The 19,254-nt window shown below is 47.2% G+C and overlaps 1 protein-coding gene across 4 annotated transcripts in view; it reads left to right on the forward strand.

The window, feature by feature from the left end:
- Positions 1-19,254, forward strand: part of LOC144470868 (uncharacterized) — a 144,683-nt gene that overhangs the window by 59,056 nt on the left and 66,373 nt on the right. Inside the window, exon 1 of one of the 4 annotated variants that reach the window (XM_078182447.1) lies at positions 15,089-15,281. The exons of the other annotated variants lie outside the window; for them this stretch is intronic. The gene's annotated coding sequence lies outside the window, so the exon portion shown is untranslated. Of the gene's footprint in view, positions 1-15,088; positions 15,282-19,254 lie in introns of those variants that run through there. 4 annotated transcript variants of the gene reach the window in all.

Raw genomic sequence — 19,254 nt, forward strand, 5'->3', positions numbered from 1 at the left:
TTCCAGAAAATATTCCAGACCTACTACGACTATTAGGCCACGCCTATGTTAGATAAAAACAGCAAGGTCATAATACGATTGGTGTAATCTCGAAGCTGTGTCGCAAGAGCAATTGGGACGAGTTCAGCAAAAAACTTGATTCCTTTGGCAACATCCAAAATCATTTTACTAATTCCACTGTGCCTATCGTAAAATCTTGTCATCTGTGACGTTTATTTTGTTTCGGATTATGTCTATTTCATTTGTATGACTCGATAGGTGTTTTGTAGCCCGTAATTAAATATTTATAATTGTCCTTTTCTTAGTTTATTATGTGTTGCAGTTTTTAATGAAACGATCACACTTCTGACTTTAAGATCTAATTTCGTTGTAATATTTGTAAACTTGTTCAGTTTGCGACTATTGTAGCAAAGAAACAACGTTCATCCAAATGATATATACAAGTTTGTACAAGGCGCAATGTAATTACAGATCGCGGTAGAGTATTCTTAGGTAACACGATTAATATCGTAAACTAAGGGGAACGAAAATTTCAATATTCTGAAATGTTTCTCTGAAGGGTAATCTCAGGGCCCGGTTTGCCCTCAGGAGCGCTATCCGTGGTCATTGATTATTGAAGGATTGACGAAGCCACGCCTATTCGGAGCGCCGGCGAACGCAGGGGCAAGAAATCGAAGCGAACCTTGTTTTTGTAACACCTTGTAGAGAATCCGGTTTTCCCGGGATTTTCCTCGTAGATCTCGGAGCAACCGGCATTCTTTCGACGACAGCTCGACCCACGATGTATACAAATTGACCAGCTCGACGGAGCCAGGCGTCGATGGCCACAGCTCCGGGCTATCGTGGCACCGATTGCGTGCCGTTGTTGTCGTTTCGTGGTCACGTTCCTATAGTAACCGCGGCCCATTGTTCAATAAACGCTGAATTATGAGTCAGTCCCCGCGGCCGACAGCCGCCGCCGCCGCCGCGCCGGTCTCGCAACCCTCGTCACGCTCGTTTCCCCGACGAAACGATGATTAACTCCTTCCCCTGGCACCGGTTTGCAAAAGGGGCTACCGATAGAGTCGGCGCGACGATCCACGTAATTCAAGCATCCACGTAATTCAAGCGTCCGCATAATTCAAGATGCAACAGCCGGGGATCAATTGTTCCGAAGGTACACGATCGAACTCGGAAAAAATTAATCGGCATAATAGCAGGTCCCAGAGCCGAGATGCTTCGCAACGGAGGTTCTCGGTAGGGTCAGCGACGATCTTAAATCAAGCATTCTCGTAATCCAAACGTTCGCGTAATTTAAGCGTTCGCGTAATTCAAGATGCAACAGCTACGGTTCAATTGACCGTGCGGACTGTCGAATTGAAAAAAGGCAGCCAGCTTGCACAATACAGCATCCTTTTGGTAATCGTCATAATTTCGGCTCTGTCTTGTGACAGAAATCTTACAATTTTTGTGGTGTTCCGAACGTAGAGGGGAAACACGTTGAGTGAAATATATCAACTCCAAAAATTCACACAATATCAAAGTCGTTTAATTAATAAAAGCAAAACTAGAAAGATAAAGCTTATACATTTGGTATAATAAAAATTCTAATAACATTTGTTTTTTTTTCTTTAATACATATGTGACATTCTGTTAGAGGCTTTTGTACGAATTCGGAGCTTTCAAATTCAAAAGCTAATATTGTTTTCTGGTTCTTCCCCAATGAAAAATCCACCACTCACACAACATAATTGTGTTTAATAAACAATTATAGGTGTGCATTATTTACTGTGTCAGCTTCATTTATATATAATATTATAGTATTATCTTTTGTGTGTACACCTACAGAACCAAACAAAATGATCGGTATCGCAATTTTAATTTTTATGTCGTCAATATGATAAAGAACCATTCAAAAAAATGATCGATAATTTCAAGTGTATTCTGCAATGGTGATGCTAAAATTTTGTCATTTAGTTCAGAGATGATTTCGCCGGTGTTCTGGAAAGAGTACTGTAGCAGGTGTCGGAGTCTGACACAGGTAGCCTAGGTGTTTCGAAGACGACGAATCGAATCGATCGCGGCCGCGATCCATTTCCATTGAAGGCCGGTCAAGTGGTCGGCCGGGGCTGGCCTTTGTTCGACGAAAAGACGCCGGGAAATCGGGCTCCGATTCAAGGAGCTGAAATAAAAGGGCCCCGGGGTTACGGGGGTACGAATTTTGTTCTCGAAGCGGCCGGCCGGCGTGTATTTAAATATCAAACGCCCGCGGTGGAATATAGGTCGAGGGAATATCCGCGTCACCATTGTCCCGCGGCATTGTCGGCCCGCTCAAGAATCAGGCATTCGGCTCGCGGAGACCATCACGGAACGGATCAAGTCGGAGACAATGGCGCGACGTATGCGCTCCACTGCCACGGTAATTGAATTTTTATCCCGAAAAGCCGAGGATCTCTTTGCTCGATGGGGCGGCACGATGGAACGCCGATTTCCAGCTAGTTCCGAAACGTAAACACAGTTTTCATTTTTCTCGCGTACGACTGGCAACTGCGATCCTAATTTTACCGGGCACGTCAGCCCGGGTTCCTCGCTTGAGCATCTTCCGCGACCGGAGTTCCTTCGGTCCAACAGAAACAGAGGAATTTTGCGCTCGGCTACGGAGGACAAGATAATTAACCTGCAGAGACACGTAAAGGTCGTTTAAATTCCGCAGCCGCTGTGCTGCTAATTTCAGCAAAGAGAATGGCATTACGCGTGCATGAAAAATGTTCAACTCTATTAAAGCGGATTTACGATGGTCAAACAGAATATAAATCCCCTTTCGCGACGGAATATTTTGAAAAAATTGCGCGCGTGCGATCTGCCGAGAACCAACGGATTAAATCCGATTTTCGGTTTTTGGTCTCTCGGCTCGGATTTTCCGCTTTAATTCGCGGTTGCCATTCATACCGGGGGCGAGCGTTTGTAGCGCGAATACAGAACCGGCGAGCGGTTCTCGTGCCGCGAAACAGCTGAATCAGATACGAGGCGGCATTAAGGTTATCCTAAGAAACAGAGGCGGAGCAAAAATATTATTGTAGCCCGAAAAAGCAAAGCTCGCTCGCGGATCGCCGACGTCACGGAAGGTAGAGACGGTCCGAAAGTTTTCTCAGCGTGCACTTTCTTCCCAGTTCTCGTTTTCTCGGCGGCGGCGGCGGCGGCGGCGGCGTCACGGGATCGTAAAGCCTCGGCCCGACCAGGCGCAGACATCCAAACGGCGACGCCACAGTTCGCGGAGAAAGCGTCAACGAGGACCACAATATCATCCTACCGCTCGTTTAATTTTCACGGTTAAACGAACGTGTACAGGCTCCTCTTCATCGAGCCCCACTCACCGTTCTTTCCTTTCTTTCGACGGAGAGGCGACACCGCGTCTCGAATGCGCTTCCTCTAAAAGCAACACCTACCCGCGAGTAACGAGCATACGGCCGGTGCACCGGAGGGAAACGAGACAAGCGTCGATTTCTTCAGGCGTCGCGGCGCCTCGCGATTAAAAGACGCGGGGAACGCGAGCCTTCGCGCTCCAAATACTCGCCGGAAATACTCGTCTTGTTTCCTCCGCGAATACTGTAAATTCCTGTGCCGAATTTAGCGGGCTCGTAAATCCCGTTTCGCCCGCTCGCGACAATATTGACCCTCGGACTACTGAACCACGGCCCCCTGTGCCGTGGAGTCATTTCAGATTCACGCTGATATTCTGCTGATACATATTTGCGGTTCTCCACGCTGTTGCTAGCCGTGACTACGGCACAATAAACGGAGGGTTGAAGGACGCTGGTCGAGCCGGGCTGGTAATGTACATTTCTAACTTAATAAATGTACTGCGAACTTGTTTGCGTTGTTCTGTTCAGTTTAGCGTTTCGTGACGCCCTGTCGAAACTACACCAGAGGTCCTATGTAAGAGGATTATGTACGCCAGTCGAGTGGTAGTTGCCGAATTTTCTTGTTGGCGTATCGTCGTGTTTGGAATCGTCTTCACAGAAGGAATGGGGCGAACAATCAATGGAAGTAGCGTGTTGTTGTCTCGTGTTGTCAATGCCGTGATTCATTCGTAATGGGATTTCGTTTAGATCTGTTGCACGTGATGTCCACATGTTTGACTCGTGATTGCCGGTGATCGTAAATGGGTTGACCGACCGAGCTGGCTGATCATCTGTTGGAGCCTTACTGACGTATTCAATTTTCTACGATTGCTTTGACGTAATCCACATTGAGTCAATCCGCAGATACAACACTTGGATATTTACCAATTTACTAATACAATACTCGGATATTTATCAATTTACTGTTGCAATACACACATTAGAACTTTTCGGATTGTAGCTATTTCTAAGATGAATTTATATTCATCGTGTATTTTCTCCTGCTTGAACGTTTAAATATTAACGACAAGAGAATAGAATTTAATTGAGACTTAAAGGAACAACACCCATATCCAACAGCTTATTACTAGAGATCTCCACGACGATTCTGACTCGTTGTAATACAGGCAAGGGGTTAACAACCTTCTGGCTACATGTAATCTCAATTACATAAAAATGTATGCGAATACAGTTTTAAATGGTGGCTCCGAGTCGCCGTTTCGAGTGTAAAAGGTTGAACCAACAAAAAGGAGCAGCAATGTAGCGACGTGCGTACGAGCGGGGTGACCCGCTTCCCGAGTCCCCGAGTTTGAGAATCTAAATAATTTTCGTGGCGGCTGGTTAGAAGGAACCGTGCTCGAAGCGTAATCGGAGGAAAGTTTAATTTGTCACGCGATAATGAAACGTTCTCCGAATATCGCCGCTCTCGTTGCCGATCAATCTCCGAGATAGGTCCTGTGGAAACGTCGGCGATGCGGTCGGGAACGCGCGGCGAGCTGGTTCATCCCGGCGCGGAGCGGTGCCGAGCGTTGCCGAGCGGCGTCCGTACGAGCGCAATTATCTTAATGATTTCAGCCGGTTTAATTAACCGACTCGTTTGGTTCACGGCGCGGCGGTGCGGCGGTGCGGCGGCGGCGGCGGCGAGCTTGCCGCAGATTTCGGAATTACGTGGTTCGCGATGGGACGCTGCTCGGCCTCTGCTATCTTCCCAGAGGCATCTCGCAGTGGCATCTCGCAGCGGCAGCGGCAGCGGCGAGTTTCGCCTGCTCGCGTCTCCCGCATCGCCGCGCCGCGCCGTGCCGCGGCCTAGAAACCCCCCTAATGAAACCATTTAGCGCCGCGGCTCGGCGTTACCGGTGTTAAAGGGGACACTCGATCGCAGCTGGTCCGACGCGATCGAAAGAGGAGCCCGACGCCGGCTACGGGTAATTGCCGATCGCTCGAGAACGTCCCGGCCGAACGCGCGTTTTTGCTCCCGCAACTTTCCTCGTGTCACGAAGAATAGCTTTCACCCGTTGAACAGCTTTTCTCCGCTCCGAAATTGCTTCCGAGCGACCAGCTGATATAATTCGTTTTCTCCCGCTGTCGATTCTTTTGTTCCTCGAAGCCCTTCTCGTTCTTCCTCGTATCGCAGCAACCTTTTGCGAAATCTTCGCGAAATCTTCGCGGAATCTTCGCGAAATCTTGGCGAAGCCATCGCGAAGTTAACATTCCGCAGCGCTGTCGCGTGCGAAGCTCCGATAGCTGCGCTCGTTACCTGCTGAACCTCACCTTTGTTTTCTTCCTTTCCTCGTTCCGTCTCGTTCCAGCTTATCTGCTCCCTTAATCTTGAATTCGACGGTGTATTTACACTGCGGAGCCTCGCGCGTTTACGACGCACTCCCAGCTTATTTTTACCACGAGGAATTCCATTCTACAGATAATTTTTCATTGTCCTGATTTTTATGGGCCACTTCGCGTAGTTTGCGGCGACGCGCCTCGCGAGCGAGCTGGAAGAGCAAGGAAATGCTCTCTCGTTAATTCCTACAATGAACCACCTTCTTTGCAGAAGTGGCAACAACCTGCTGCATTATTTATTATTATCACTTCATTTACACAGCGAAGACAATTTTACGTGGTCTTTCTCGCTGGCAATCAAATTCATCCGCTGGTATGATATTCCGTCTTGAAACCGTTTCATATGTTATGGCTCTTACTCGTTTGTAACAATATTTAGCAAGTTCTATATGTCCCGGCTGAATTCGTCCAGTTGCCATCTTGCTGCTATAAGGACTGAGTAATAATAAATATATTATTATTACAAGCTATAATATTATTACTATTATTTTTACAAGCTATAATTACTACAAGCTCAGCCACCTTAAAATTGAGATAAATAGGAATTTTGTACATTATTGTAGTTGCAGAAAAATAACAATTCCACTAATAATGCAATGATAAATAAAAATATTAAAGCTTTTTTATAAGGAACAATCTGTTGCTATCTATTGTTTATTTACGAAGACATTAACTGTATCGATCTACCGATCGGAATTTTCTATGGCACTAATCGTTTACACCGCACCGTCCATATGCACATAATTTTGTAACGAACTCAGTAATAGCGCAGTACATATATCTTTTGTAGAACCGTAATACTGTTTCGTTAGAAGTTTCTACAAGTCGATTATAGGTATAAAATCGTACAGCGAAAGAAACATCCTTCTCGTAGATAGCAGTTCGCTGGTTAAGAGCGAGCAGGATTATTTTTCAAGAAGAGCACACCAGCAATAAGTAATTACAAAATCTTGAACGATGGTACTTCTGACGGACATCTTGCGGTCTGAACGCACGCGATAAAGGCATTATCGCGATGATTCCCGAGAGATCAGGCCCGCGATGACGAGCGAAGCCGCGATCCAGATCTGGATCGCGGGGAACCTTGAATCGAAGGTACAGAGGCGCATTCGCCTCGACCTGGCGCGCGCGTGGATGCGTGCCGTTGTGTGCGTGTCCAGTCGCTAGTCGGACGCGTATACGATTGACGTGGGAAGATGGAAACGCGTAATTGCGCGCGAGCGCGCGCGCGCGCGAGACCGATTCGGGTTTCTTTCCCGCGGCGAATTCCGTCGCGCCGCTTGGAAACGCGATCGCTTCGCTTCGGTTCCCTTCGTTCCGTTTCGTTTCCAAAGCGTTCGATGCCGATTCGGTGATCCCCGAACGCGATACAGAGACGTGGAAGTTCTCGCAGGCAAATTGGGTCGTGCTCCGAGATCCTCGCGAGCCGATTAACGAAACTTCCCGCTGGCGAGAAGCGGGCGCCGGGAGTGTTTCGTTCTCGCGCGGAAACTCGTTGGAAAAACTGCAAATTTAATTACATCGGAAACGGGACGGCGCGCATTTCCCTCGACGCCGGAGCTCGCACGGGAAAACCTCGATTTCCCACGGTACGACCGTGACATCGCGTGAATCGTCGTCTACTCTTATTCGATCCGTGGTCATTAATCGGTACATAGATTGCATGCAGTTATAGGGAATTAGAGTGTCGGGCAACTGGAACGATGGGATTTTTATTCTATTTTCATCTCGATGGCACGGGAAACGAGTTCGATTAGCTTTTATTGATTGCTCGCCGCTAGAATTTCATGCACTCATGACGAAAATGAAATAGATTAAGAGAATAGAAACATCTGAACAATAGTCAAATACTGTCGCAGTCAATCTACTTTATGCGTCAATTGTACGTGGTTAACGGGATTACTTGCCCAGATCTAAAAACTAATTTGCTGTCTAATGTATCACCTTTCCCTAATTTTATTCGGATCAATAAAACGTAATTCTGTCGCTTCGAATAATTCAATTTCAATTTTATGAAATTCTAGAGATTGTCGACGCGGCAGTTAACTATTAAAATAACGAACGAGACAAGTGAATGCGTACGGCACCTCCTGTATCTCGCAACTGGCGCAGACAATTTTTGTTTCGCATAAAGATTCGCAGTTTACTCATCGCGTACTTATCAGAACGCGTCGGGCCTCGACTATTCGTCTTCCCTTTCGTAACACGATTGTTGTCCAACTTTCCTTCGCGAGGGAACAACCGGTCGAATTCGAGGCGCGCTGGCTCCTGGATCCCAGGATAGTTTCGCCGGCTGGTAATCCGATAGCAAAGCTTGTCCTCGCGTCGGAACGAGAGCATTACCGGCGTCGAAACAAACTCGAAATATCGCCGACCAGTTAATGCGGGGTCCGTGCGGTTCGCTTATTAACCAGACCGCCGTTACTTTCGACAGAAATGGCTCCTTACGTAACGCGGCTAAGTAAACGAGCGCTCGGAGCCGACTCGGCCGAGTGGCTCTAAAATCGCGCGGCACAGCGAACAAGGTAAACCCCCGGATAAAAACCAGAAGGGAAACGGGAACAAAAGATAATACACGGCGAACCGGTTGATGGTTCGACCGTCGAACTCGATAATAATTCTCGACGGGATCAGGCTCATCTAGCCGCGAAACGCCATTAACGGACGCCCGCGTTGCTCGGCTTCTTCCGCTTCGAGCCTGTCTCTCCGATGCAGTTCCCCCGATTTTTATTAGCCTGCCTGGATACAAGGATCACGATTTATTCAACATTCTGCGCGAATCGTTGTTAATTAGTTGCTCTCAAGGCTGCTCTCAATTTTCGCTGTTATTACCAATGTTTCCGATCGCGTACGTTCATTTTATGATTAAAATGTGAAGCTGAGGTAATGTCTCTGTTGCTATACAAAAGAGACGCGAGAGAATTCATTCGAATTTTTAACACTCTATCGACCGGTAGCCTATAAATCGGCTTTTTCTTACGATCGATAGCTTTGCGAATCGGTTGTCGTGGTAACTAATAATTTATTGCCTATCATTGAGATAAATATATTAAATGGTGCTACCGCAAGCTTCCATGTTATTATATAATTTTTTAAACATTAAATATCTCTTGCGATTAATAAAATAAATAAGATCAAAATGGAAACGAAAATTTAACATTGACCTAAATGTTTACGGCCGAATGACCGGTCAGTGAAGTGTTAAAGACCACGAACATTGGTAGGTATTATTGGGTTATATGTATTGTAGATCTTTACGTGGAAAATGAATTATCCGCACTATTGTTGCTTCTTCCATTCATCTTATTAATTTGGAGGCAATGTAACGATATTTTGTTTATTCTTATTCGTGTTACTGCATAAAATCAGCAGTCTAATAATAATCGGCGATATCTTAATCGTAAAGGGTATCGTACTTGATATTTTAAGGTTGAAATTAATTTGGCACTAAATCCCCGACTACAGCACATCGGATTTTCTTTTCTTGTTTGTCTCGGTATCCACCGACATGCTAGCAAATTTTCAGTAAAATAAACAGTAGGAAGTAGAGCAGACTTCCATCTCCAGAATGATTTCACTCTTTTAGCGATAACACGGAACTGTTCTATGAAAGCGCTAAAATCGCAGCAATCGAGAAACAAATTAAATTACTAAACTGAATAAATAGCGTCAGAGACGAGTTTATCTTCTTTTCGTATATCCTGGCCGTTATCGCTGGTGATACGGGATCCACGCGGGGAACACCTATGCAGAAATACCTTGCTACGTTGACGGTGAGCTGCAATGTCAGCTGAGTTGACATTTGCGCGCGATTCATTATCCAGACAAGCCGGCCAGAGAGCGTGGCCGTGCTTTCCCGTCGCGTCGATGGAACTGGGTCAGGGGAAAGAAAACGCGTAAATTCTCCGGCTGGAAACAATGTTTCCGAGTTACCGGGGAAATTGATTCTGGCGCGCGTCGTAATCGAATAAACAAATTGACCAACGGCGTGCAAATCGAAGAGCGAGCTACGTTGAACAAGGCACGCGACTATGCCAGTTCATCGGTTCGCGTTAAAAACGCTGGGTCCCCGTTTGTCCCGGAACTTATCGGCACTGAAAATTGTGCTCGTTTCGCTGTGAAATTCATTTGCTAGTTCTCTCTCTCTCTCTCTCTCTTTCCCTCTCTTCCACTCTCCCTCCCTCTCCAGCCCGTATCTCTCGCATGCCCCCGGGCAACGCGGTCTTCGCGTGATTTCGCCTGTTTTCATTATTCTGTGGTGTGTGAGCGCAATCCGGACGGGAACGAATTATTACTTTTCGGCTTTTGAATTGGTTTCCAGGAAGCATTCGACGACAAACGGCCGGCAATAAGCTGCTGCTAATACTGTGCACATTATTAAGCTTTGCACGCGTTCCGATAAACGAGTCCTCTATTAACATGGTGCGTCGGAATGGAACGAGAACACGCTGAAACGTGGATGCAGCGAGATCGTTTTGTTATTAACTGTTTGCATTATAACGTCTTTCGCGGGTCCGGAAACTTGTGTCCGGTCAGAATTTGTGACTAGAATTCGGTCGAATCTGTGTTTACAAGAAATAATTAGTTGTATGCGACGACGGGAGAATTGTATTGCTTTCGCGCAACAAAAACAGGTGGAAACTCGGTCCAATTAATGAAATTGGAATCGATAATGTCGCCCTGCGTCTGCGTCAATATCATAAGGTCACGGGTTAATTATCTATTAGGGGCGATAGCGCGTTAAAACATAATTAAGAATAATGGTTTATTCAATCAATTGTACGTAATAATTATTCAAATGCCCGCAATCAATATGCCACAAACCGCGCTAAAATTCTACCCTAATTGCATTATGCTACATCCGTTTCTCGTATCAATGCAACGCTGAACAAATAGTAGATATAGTCTGCACATCCTCTTATCGGTCGGCACTCCTCTACCCGGCGAATTGAAATTTTACGATCGCGCTCAGTTTTAATAGAACAAACGAACATCAAATATACCGGGCGATAAAAGATTAGTTTGGATTTTTTTGGACGTTCTGCTCTCCTCATTGCAATTAAAATGCGAATCTTGATGGCAATTAAAAAGTAAATTTTTAATCTCAACAACTTTAACAAAGTAATACCAATATTAAAACAGTCTCGAGTTCCTCTGAAGCTATTACCGTTATATCAAGTCATTAACCCTCGTTATAATATTGTCATCCATTATTGCTAAGAGGACAAAATCCGTGATCTAGTTATAATGCTTTGTAAGAACAATTGAATTGGATATACTTCGATTATTTGCAATATCTATATTAATACGTGTTCGAACGAGTAAATTTTCTTATCCGGTGAAAGTAACTCTATAAAATCTCAATAATCGTGCAAGCAAAATTGTCTGAACAATTATTAAATAGGTCATTCGGACCGACATGGCGTCGTATGAAATTGTGTAACGAGGATTAAGAACGCGCGAATCCTGCTGGCTTGAAAAAGGATATCGGTGTCCACGTGGTAAATTAAAACGGCTCGTACGTGCCCTGCCCGAAAGGACACGCGTCTTCCGGTTCAGGTGCGAGACGGTCTGCGACGGGCAGGGCAAGGGGAAGATGGTCCGGTTAAAGCCGGAAACCCCGTAATTGGAGAGGACTAGCGCGAGCGTCGGCCTCGAAGGCGTCGTTGAAACTCGGCGACGAAGTCGGCGGGGGAGTTCCGCAATCGGTCGAATACGACAATGCGAAGAACGGTCGTCGCGCAGTTAACGAACCTCCGTACCCGGGGCGTCAGCCTCTTCTCCCACGAATTTGCCGCGTGCGTTCATCGTCGATTGAATTAACTGTTGCCGGAGGTTCGGTGGCCCTGTTCTCCGCTCATCTCTGCTCCGTTCCGCTCCGCACTGCTCTACTCTGCTCCGCTCCGCTCCGCACTGCTCTACTCTGCTCTCCGGTCCGCTCAACGTCGCGCCGAAGCCTCGCCTCGAAGATGGAAGAGCTTCTGGTAGCCCCTTTGTCACGGTGGATGGCTGCGACGAGCTCCCTCGCGAACCACTTCCCTCGGCCGTCATCGTTTCCTGAACGAGATTAGGGGCGGTGGCCAATTTCGCATATGAAATTAACCGGCCAAGATCCTGCCCGGGATCGCGGGGCTCGTCGAACAGCTGGCCCAGCGGGGATCGGAAACGAGATACGGCGCGTACGTGTTGCGCCGAATTTCGGTGGCCGTGTCCGCCGCCTTTATTCCAAGAAGGTACTTTCAATTTTAGTCTCGAAATTTAATCCTCGATGGACTGACCGCGGCTCTCGTCTTCGTGATCGTTCGAATGTGTACCGTTGTAGCTGTTTCAATATTCAGCAGACTTTCCGGCGCTGCGTGTAGTTTCGTGAAAAATAAATAATAGTTATATTTATTGCATGTCCCGTGTTTCTGCAATGCTCGGATGTTCGTCACGAAAGAATTGAATTTTATTCGAACGTAACAGAAAGGGCTAACATTAATACCTCAAATATCCATCACGAGTCTTAGTCGACATTCAATAATTATCTGGATAACGTTCTCTCAAATATTGATATACAAGAAGTTTTTAATACGAATCTAAATACTATATGTTGTAATATAAATGAAAATATCATCGTTTTAAACAATATTTTAAGAAATTTTCAATGTATACTGATCTTTGATTTGAAAAATTGTCTGTAGATGACATGTCGGAATAATGTTTCGAGTAAATGGTGCCAATTAAAGCTTTTGGGAAGAAATGAAACAATATTTCAATCGCGTAACAGCATCGAACGCACCTATTACATAAGGAACTTTTGAGATAATCGAAGTTGTGTCGCGAAGCATTGGGGCATCGCGATGCGTGAACGCGTACAATAGCCTGGTGCCTCGTTGGATGATTATACAGAACAATGCGTCTAGCCGATGCGATTGAAGTTCGAACTGTGGGTGGTTGCATGTGATTATCGGAGATCCATCAGGACACGGTCCTGTGTCGCATGCTCTGCGAGAATACCGACACGCTAATTAGCATGGCGACGCTTCCGTTGGCATCGGTGTCAAGGCGTCGACAAGGTCGCCTTTCGACGTTAAGGCGACGGAACTTCCTTAGAAGCGTATCAGACGACACGCCGGATTACGCCATGCGGAGGCAGCGAAGGCTAAGCCTAATTAACCGTGGCGTGCACGGATTAATCGCCGAATTCTGTCGCTTCCGTGCAGCTTTTCCTCCGGTGGACGTCCTCTTGTTTTCTTGCTTGTCTAGCGATCGCTTTCTTAGCCGGCGTTTTTTTGCCCCGGCGAGTCGCGTCGGTCTTTTACGACGCGACGGGAAGAAAGTTTCGCCCGGTTCCTGATAATCGAGCGAACCAGTCGGGCAACGCTTCCTCCGATTAGCCGCAAGAAAACGACCGGGACATAAAAATATCGTAAAGCCTCGTTAATCCCGGGGCAACCTGTAAGAAACCGGCGAGGATACTCTTCCCGGAACACAATGCAACTCGAATAGGAGCTTTCGGAATTATTCATCCGAGATATTATTAGGCCGCTGCATACATTTTGCGCCCCCCTCCACCCTCCAGCTCCTCCACTGTCTTCCTCGTTTCGATCGTAAAAAATCGACCGACTCCTGCTGATTTAATATCGCCAACAAGTCGGCGGCGGAAGCACGAACTGCATAATTACGCGTCGCTCGAAACCAGTAGCCATAAGGATACGATAAAATTGAAATTGCTGCAGCACGATATTTCAAGCTCGATGGGATTTAATATTATCACTGTTCGATGTTACAATTCATTCATACGAAATACAAAGTTCTGCTCAACTCCGATACTCGTACATTATGCGTGGCCGTTGCTATTCCCGTGCTCCTGCATTTTATAGGTCATCACATTTAGTGCACTCGGGGTGCTAGAACAAAGCCGATTTTAGATCTAGCGCAATAATAGATGGTACGCGACGACGTTGGTGGAAAAAAAAAGTATCGGACGCTTCAATGAGAATATGTTCCGAGTTTCGGTAAATATTCCTGGACCCGGCGGAGTTTCGCCCTCTTAGATCGAAACGGAACAGTTCGGTCGTCACAAACTTCAATAATTCCGACGCCGTGAAAGCTGAGGCTCCGGTGCTTTTTAATCATCGTCAGACTTGAAGATTTTTATGGAACATTTATGGAATAAGAGAAACCGCGTCAGGCGAGCTTGTAAAAGATATTACTAGCAAATTCAACTCTAATATGAATTGTACAGAGTTTTATGCATTTTTAAAAGGGTAACCTGATCGATTGAGAAAAGTTCGTTCTTGTAAAAGGTATCAAAACGGAGTTCTTGTTAACACTTTACGTGCAGTTTTCTGATGGTTCTATTCAAGTTGTAAACCAGCAGTTCAGAGTTATTCAAGAATGATTTGAAACGACAATTTATCCAGGAATTTATTTGGGTTGAAATAGTTCAACAATCTCTTTTGAAGTAATCGTTTAAAAAATAATTTCTTCCAAGGATAACTTAATCATGAAAAGGCTTACAATAGGCTTCTAGTAAGTGAAGTATAAAAGGTGAAATAATTGCGTGTTTGATCCAACGGTGTAACATTACCATTCTATATAACAGACTCATATCTATTGCTTTATGAGATTAATAAAATTAAATTTGTTCCCTTATCGCCATTTTTATTATAATCAAACTGTGAATTTTATGCATTTTTGTGAAAAATAGTTGAAACCAAAACTGAAGAAACTGCCATTTCCAATAATCAAGTAGAAAAGTTTCTATATCGCGTAAAGGTCCGTAGTCGAATTACAATGTAAGCTTGAATCAAAAAATGTACTCGGTGTCAACAGGAAATTTCAAAAATTCGAAAATAAAAAGTCACCGGTGGTTTTAACCATCGCGGTAGGTAGATCGTCGAACAAATACAGGACAGCCCAAGACTGGAGCTAGTAGGATACAGTGGAATACTCGCCCCTATCTCATTGTCAGGGACACAGACCGGTGACAGGCCGGTGGTCGCGCGAATCGCCGCGTAAACCAAATTACGCGATCGCGCTTCAACAAAGGATCGAGGCTGGTTCTAGCGCGGGGTATCGATCATAATATGGATCTCGTGGGTGGTCGAGCAGCCCCCCGAATGGAGATTCTAATCTACTTAATTCGGCTTCTGGCGAACGCTGGACGCGCATCCCCATGGAAAGTTGTCGCGGTCCGGTACGCGTCGAGCTCTGGAGAGAGCTTTGGTTTGGCTCGGCTTGGCTCGGCCGTCTCGAGCGGGGTCGAGAGGACGCGAGCGGATCCGATTGCGACCGAGCGTGGAGCGCGCCGCTCGGCGCGGCGCCGAGAACGCCGGGAACGCCGAGTTCCGAGCGAGAAGAGAGCCCACGCACCAGTTCGTCGACGAGCGCGGCACCGTCTGCCAGCGGACCTGTTTTCCGTCGCTCGTGCTCTCTCCTCTCTTTCTCGCACTTTCGTTGTCCGTCGCGCGCTCTCCTCTTCGGCTACCTCGTGCGACAGCTGTTCGGCCGGCTCCGATGATCATCCGCGAGGCGATCCACGGGATCCGAGGCAACTGCGCTCTGCAATGGTTCACAGTAAGCCAACCCTCAATACTCCCCCGTCTACGAATCACATTTTCCCTTCGCTCCGAAGTTTTTATCTCGGAGCCCGAGGAAGAGGCTCTCGGAAACGTGACAATCGCGCGGTGTCGGTTCGGCCTTTATCGGTCGACGGTGTTCGAAACAACCGCGAATCGAGAAGTTCGCGCGAACGTCCAGAAATTTGCTGCGCCTGGTCGTTTCTAACGATGGATCCCGAACTTTCGATACGGTCGCGTATGTATGCGAGATCCCTTGAGGCGCCGTGTCAGCTCCCCGTAACTTTCCACCGGAAACCACCCCTTTCGTGTTTAGACAGTCCGCTCGCAAACACTTGTTACTCGGTGGTTTCGCGGACCGCGAGAGACTCGAACTATAGGAGCGGCAGAGAGGGACCACGATGTAATTGGACGACGTGAAAAGCGCCGGGATATATCCTCCGCGAGGGCTGGAATTTACGGTAAACAATTACAAGCGGTTCACTCGGCGTTCGGTCATGGCCATTCGCCACCGCCAAGAGCTCGCTCCTTTCGTTTGTTTTTCTCTTTGGGAAACCGACGATGACGTTTCCCGTCTTTCTCCAATCCCTTGGAAAAACGTACCGATTTTTGCCGCTGGGAATCCGCCGGGAACATTATTCGCGTATTAGACGTCGGAACAAACGGCGGTCCAATGGCAAAGCGGTTAAAACGAAACTGTTGTCCTCCACTATAGAAGTAAAATATCAACGCAAAAACGGGTCGCTTTGTTCGTGGACAGAGTATGTACCGCTCGATTATCCCCCGTTCCTATTATCCGCTGCCGCGCGGATAAAATGTTGGGGATTATTGCGACTCGCTGTCCTCGCAAATTCATGTGTATCGTTCAGTTAATATTTCAATAATGTCGCGCACCGTCGACACAGAATTCTATTATTCGCTTTTAATTTGTAGTCGCACGATTTGTTTGTCGCTTCTCGTCCTCGGCGATCGTAGAGTTCACCGCGGAGATACAGTTTTGCACCGTCCGCTACCCGAGATAATGGATAACCCTCGACTAATTACCCTTTCGCGTTTCCCACGCCGTCACTTGTGCGCCAAAATGAAGAGAGCCACCGAATGTTTTCTGCGACCGCAGTGAGCCGCGGGAAACTGCGCAAACATTCTGCCGTAATCGCGTTATGACGAAGGGGGGTAGTTTTCGCGCTCGAGCAACGGACCAGACAACGAGCAGGGTTAGCAGCAGCGGGAGCGACCGACATTCCGCTACTAAATTCGCCGCGGCCCGTTCCGTCGGCGCTGACATTTAATTCCAAGGTTTTTACGATTCCCAGGCGTTTCGGGATCGATCAGAAAAGCCTTTTAGCTCGCGCGATAATAAAGGCCGTACCGCGATAGCGCGGCCGGAGGAGGAGACCTTTAATAGATGAGCTACGAGCCTCGAATAGGAACGTAGGGTCTTCGGGGAATCAAGGTTAGGGAGGGTGGCCGGGGTGACGACGTCGCGAGGCGTCCGGCCGTTATTTAGATTCCGACGTCTAACAGCGTGGAATCGTACCCGATTCCCACGTTCCTCTCCGCACCTACGTACACGATATTCCCGAGGAATTTTCCTAATCTTTCCCGACTCTCTTGACAGATACGATCGCGTTTTATGCCCGGTCCCCCCTCCATCTCCCATCTCCCAACGCCGCAACGCGTGTCGAGTTTCGAATCCGAAACGTACGATCCAAGATCATCCACGAAAGCGTCCGGGACGGCGATCCACGCGATCGAAGAACGATAGACACTGACCCGGATAGATCCGCGAGCTGTCCGACGATCTCTCCGGCATTGTTCGCGGTTCCAAGTAGACGTAGAAACGCGAGGTCGCTCTAGAAAGCGTTCCTGACGCGTTTACCGACGTTTTTCCGCAACTTTTTCCGCAACCCTTTCTCTCTCGGCACGGCGGAACTGTTCCCATCTTTGCCGACGAATTCCGATTAGGATCTCCGCGGCGGAGAGGACACACATGCACAGCCGTTTAGTAATTAGTTGATATTCCTCGGGGGCAATCGGAGCGCTCCGAAAATTCCCATGACCCCGAATGCGTTTTCCTCGAGCCTTCAATCTTCCGAGACGCCCGTCACCTATTTCTCCGGAGCGATTGCCAAGATTCCAACCCCGATTCTCCGCTTTTCTTCCAACGAGACCGCGAGACTTTTCCGCAGAATGCCGAGCTTTTTCTATAGCATGCATATTTCCCGCGAACGAGATGGATCGCGCGCGCGTGCCCCGATGAAAAATTAAAATCAGCACGATCGGCCGCGGCTACGGGTAATCCGCGGACGTTTTACGGCTGGCAGGTTGCGCCGAACTTCCCGGGGAACTGCGACGCGGGAACTTACGATCTCGTCGAAAGCACGTAATAAGTTTCGAAAGTCCCACACCCCCTTCGGCACGTTGTATCGGAGAAGTTTAATGGAACGGGGAATACGGGCGGGCCGGGGTATCGTTCTCGAATCTGGAATCGAACTGCTCTTCGTTAAACGCGCTCTCGCTCTTTTTCCCCAAACCAGTAAATCGCTTAAGGTTTTCCGTTCGTGGAACCGGTTCGAGCGGCCCCAGCGAGCAATTACGCTACGAACCGAGCGAGACGCGAGAACGCAGCCGCCGCGCCGTGTTTCATCCTCTGGCCTCCGAAAGCGCATTGAGATTCGAGGCAACAAGTGCTCCGACGAGCCACGGCGAGCCGGAAGGAAGGATTTCTTAGAAACCACCCCCCGCTAATTCGGCCGGCCGCGACCTACTCGAGCGTCGCGCGGTTCTATTCGATTACTCGCGTTTTTTATTTCACCGGCCGCGGAAACGGCGGCCCGGGCTCCAAGGTGATTAAGGGAACCGCCGGATAAATTTCTTTCAGATCCTTCTGCATTCCTTCGCCTCTTTCCCCGTTCCACCGTCGCAGACTGGTCTGAACGGTCCATTTAACTTTTCGAACATTTCCAAAGTGACTTTTTTCAATAAAATATTATCATATATATGAGTTTACGTGATAATACGTTATTTAAGATAATATATATATAACGTAACATAACTAATACACGTATATATATACTATATGTATTTGTATACATATAATATATTGCAAGTTAAATTAATTACACGATGATTTATAATTGAGTACGAATTTGTACATTATATTACACTCTACTTTGTAATATTATAAACTGTTTCATAAAGATTGTAAATGAAGTTAAACTATAAGTCACGTAATAATTCCCAATTGTTTACAAAGAATGATAATTTATGAACGCCTTGAAAGAAATGGACGAATTAAGTACGCAAATTTTTACCATCTATGGTCACCGTTTAGACTACCATGAGTCGATCTCGTTGTCTCTCACGTCAATCGCCATAAAATAACAGGAACCGCTTTGGGAACAGTTCGAACTATTTCACAAGTTAATTTGCAGACATTTCGTTTTCTATATCGATCCAAGTAATCGTACAGTTGCCAAGGGCGACCGATTTAATATTAAACCGGATTAAAACTTCCATTCGACAGACATTAGAATTTGCCTAAGGATCCCAGATGACTACTTGTCGCGGCCGAAAACGGGATAACAATTATCCTGGCAACGGAGCGTTCGGAATTGAATGTCCTTCTCGGCGAGTTAAGCCACCAGAGCCGGCTCCTTATCGAATTTTCGGAAGTGGAGCACCGGTTCCCCTCGTGGATTCGACTTTCGGGCCAGCCAGTTTAACTCTAGACGCTTTAAAGGGATTAGCCCGCGATCGAGGAACAACTCGCGCAGGTTCTTCTGCTCCGGGCGCCTCCAAGATCCTCGGAGGCACGACTTCGCCGCGAGAGAACTATGCGGAACATCCGTCGCGTCGAAAAGTTGCGCGTGGCCGACGGGAACAGACGACAATTGACCGTTCGCTTAATGAATTCCCGATCTCCCAGCCAGGTTTCCTGTAAACGATCGAGGAGAGAGAGAGAGAGAGGG

The sequence above is a fragment of the Augochlora pura genome, chromosome 6 (genome assembly GCF_028453695.1).
Source record: "Augochlora pura isolate Apur16 chromosome 6, APUR_v2.2.1, whole genome shotgun sequence".
NCBI classification, from domain to species: Eukaryota; Metazoa; Arthropoda; class Insecta; order Hymenoptera; family Halictidae; genus Augochlora; species Augochlora pura.